This window comes from Mytilus californianus, unplaced genomic scaffold (genome assembly GCF_021869535.1).
Source record: "Mytilus californianus isolate M0D057914Y unplaced genomic scaffold, xbMytCali1.0.p SCAF_3, whole genome shotgun sequence".
Taxonomy (NCBI): domain Eukaryota; kingdom Metazoa; phylum Mollusca; class Bivalvia; order Mytilida; family Mytilidae; genus Mytilus; species Mytilus californianus.
The window spans coordinates 30,920,046-30,923,152 of record NW_026262679.1 but is presented as its reverse complement, the minus strand read 5'-3'; the positions used below and the strand labels follow the sequence as shown (position 1 = coordinate 30,923,152).

General features: G+C 37.1%; 1 pseudogene; it reads left to right on the top strand.

Annotated features, from left to right (window-relative positions):
* Positions 1–626: 626 nt before the first annotated feature.
* Positions 627–1,920, top strand: LOC127733443 (uncharacterized; annotated as a pseudogene).
* The last annotated feature ends 1,187 nt before the right edge of the window (positions 1,921–3,107 follow it).

Sequence of the window (3,107 nt, the reverse complement as noted above, 5' to 3'; positions counted from 1 at the left end):
GACGCATTTGCAAGTGGTTGTCGTCAGACGCATCTTTGTTCAAGTGGGGAGCTTATGTTATATTGGGAGGAAAGGATATTGAGTTCGGAGATTTTTGGGCAAATTCAGATAAGCGTCCTATGCATGTAAAGGAGGCTAATGCTGTTCTAAATGCAATTGTATCTATTAAAGCAAAGCTTGAGAATCACAGGGTTGGTGTATTTTGTGACAATCTTCCGGTCGTCTATGCTTGGAGAGCTGAGGGTGGTAGAGATCCTGTCCTGAATAACGTGTTGAAGGATTTGTTCTCGCTCACAAGTTCTTGTAATATTGACTTGAGTTTGCATTATATTTCATCTGGTGATAATATGGCTGATAGAGAGTCAAGAAGGATTTCATATGTAGATACTAAGTTATCCTGTAAAAGTTGGGATATAGTGGAGATGAAGTTTGGTCCTCACTCCACTGATCTTATGGCATTGGAAATAGGAAGTCTATCAGGCATTTTACTCTTTTTCCAACGTTAGACTCGGCGGGTGCTAATATTTTTTCACAAGATTTAGCTAGCGAAGAAAACCAATACGTTTTCCTCCATTTGGATTAATATTCCCAGTTGTTAAGTACTTACAACAAAGTCGTTTAGTAGAATGTACTGTTGTTGTACCAGAATTGTCTCCTAGAGCTGTTTGGTGGCTATATTTCTGGGCGCACGTTAAAGAGTGGGTTCTTTTGGGATAGCAAAGACGATATTGGTATCTTGTGTTATCCTTCTAAAAGTGGTTACCTCTTGGACAAAAACGGGTTAATTTGGAATCTTATTGTTGCGCGTCTCCAGTTTTAGTTACTGTTTTGTTTTAATTGTAGTTTGCTTCACAGTTTTGGCCGCCAAAGTATTGTCAAGTGTGTGGTTACCGACCTATCGATTTAAGTATAGTAGTTCACCAAGTTTGCAGTTGCGTAAATGGAACAGGATGTCCAGATATCTCGACACCGACGGTAGCTATATATATAGAGGATTTGTGTGTAGAAAAAAGTTTAAAAATATCTTGAGGGTCTTGTAGACAATACGTGTTATAAAAAAAGGAAGTCCGCTGTTGAAAAGTTATTTGAAAGTTTTCTATTTTCACGAGGTAAAACATTTTAAAAAGCTTCTCCAATTGATGTAAAACGTTTTTTGTTGTTGAAAAGGATAAGAAGGAAAAAACGCAGATACATGAAATTTCTTGTGCATATTTAGGTGAAACGGGATCCTCACCTTGCTCCTGCCTTTTCCGTTTAGCTGCTGGTACGGTACAATCCTTGATGGGTCAGCTTAAATCGATATTTGAGTTGCATGGGTGGGTTGATAGAGGGGATTTACCATCCAGTCTTGGGAATCCTATTTGTAGTTCTGAGGTTGAGAAATATTTGCAGGGTATAAGGGTTGAGCAATCTACGGCGCATGTAACTCCTACGCAAGCTAAACCGTTGTTTATTGAAAAGCTAAGGTCTATATCAGAGCACATTGATTCTCTTCTTTGTTCTCATGGTAAATTGTCATCTAGTTCTAGGTTTTTGTTTCTTCGAGATCAAGCCTTTTTTAAGGTTCAATTTTTCTCCAGTGACAGGGCAAATGATTTAGGTTTATGTTTAGCACAGGAAATTAAGAGACTGCCAAATGATAAGGGGTTCCTGTTTACACATACTGTTGGTAAAACACTTGGAAAAGGCAAAGTGAATCAGTTTTCCATTTTGCGACTTAAAGATAGTTTAGTATGTTCAGTAGGGGATTTAGAAAGGTGTTTTTATGGTGCGAAAGAATTGGGCGTCGACCTGTCTTGTGGATACATATTTCGAACTCTGGACTCTAGTAGGAAAACGGTTTTGGATACATATGTTTCATCAAACGTCATGTATGATAGACTTAAAATGGGACAACTCTCCACGCTAGACACAATATAGTTAAAGTAAGCAATTAAAGGTTACAGTACGGCATAGTATATTAATGGCAATCTTAATTTTATATGGAATTAATGTCCATTAGGAAACGAGTTTGTTAAATTGGTTGCAGTATGTTTTATATGGCGGTGTAAAGTTCTTTGTTATAATTGACTGTTCAATTTAAACAGACCATTTTCGTCCGCCCGTTCGTCATTCCAACCTTTGTTCAGTGCTTGGTTTAGGACCTTAGGATGATCAGTTGCTTATAGACTTCATTTGTAGATTGTTTTTATATTATAGAAGTAGTAGTTTATAGTTGGTTCATCAAAGTTCACTGAGTTTTCCCTTGTATGCCAATGATTATTAACCCCATAGGATAAGGTCGTATCATGTTGGCACCCGTCCGTCTTATTTTCCTCAAAGAAAGTAGTAGATTGGACAATTGCAAGATTTATATTTAAAAGAAGAAAGTGATGTGTTGGATGAGTATTGGGTCGAATCTTAATGTTTTAGTTAATATATGTGTTATTTTAGTAGTTTTTACCAAATTTCCACCCAATACTTAATTTAACTGAGTTACATTGAGTACAGACCCACTCATGATAGTCCTATATCGTAAGTAGGTCTCACGAGATGTGACGAAAGTTCTTCACTTGTGCCGCAGCTACCGGAATGTGAGCTTGGTTAGACGATCGATTGGTTGAGGTCGTTGCTTGGTAAAGATATGCATGTAGAGGTCTATTGTTTCTCATCTGTTATTTTTAATGTGGTTTTGTTGATTTTGGATAGATTTTTTCCCACCCACCCGCCCAACCGTTTACCACTCTGTATATTCAATGTTACTTGGTTTAACCAAATTTCCATCCAATACTTAATCCAACTGAGTTACATTAAGTACAGACCCACTTATGATAGTCCTAAGACCATTTTTTGTATATATTTGATCTAAGATATTTGATCGATATAAGATCGACAGCCACTCTCTAACCGATGTCCGGTCTCTAATCGACGGTCGTTCCTCAGATAAACGTCCAATGTGACATCACATTCTCAAATAAGAGTCTAATACCTTTACTCTCTAATCGAGGTCCAATGTGACGTCATTTATTACAAACAACCGTCGGTCAATCGGAGTCTTCTCTCATCGAAATCCATTATCCTTTATTTTTTTATTTTTAGTTTTTATTATCTGTATTGTTTTTTTGTGT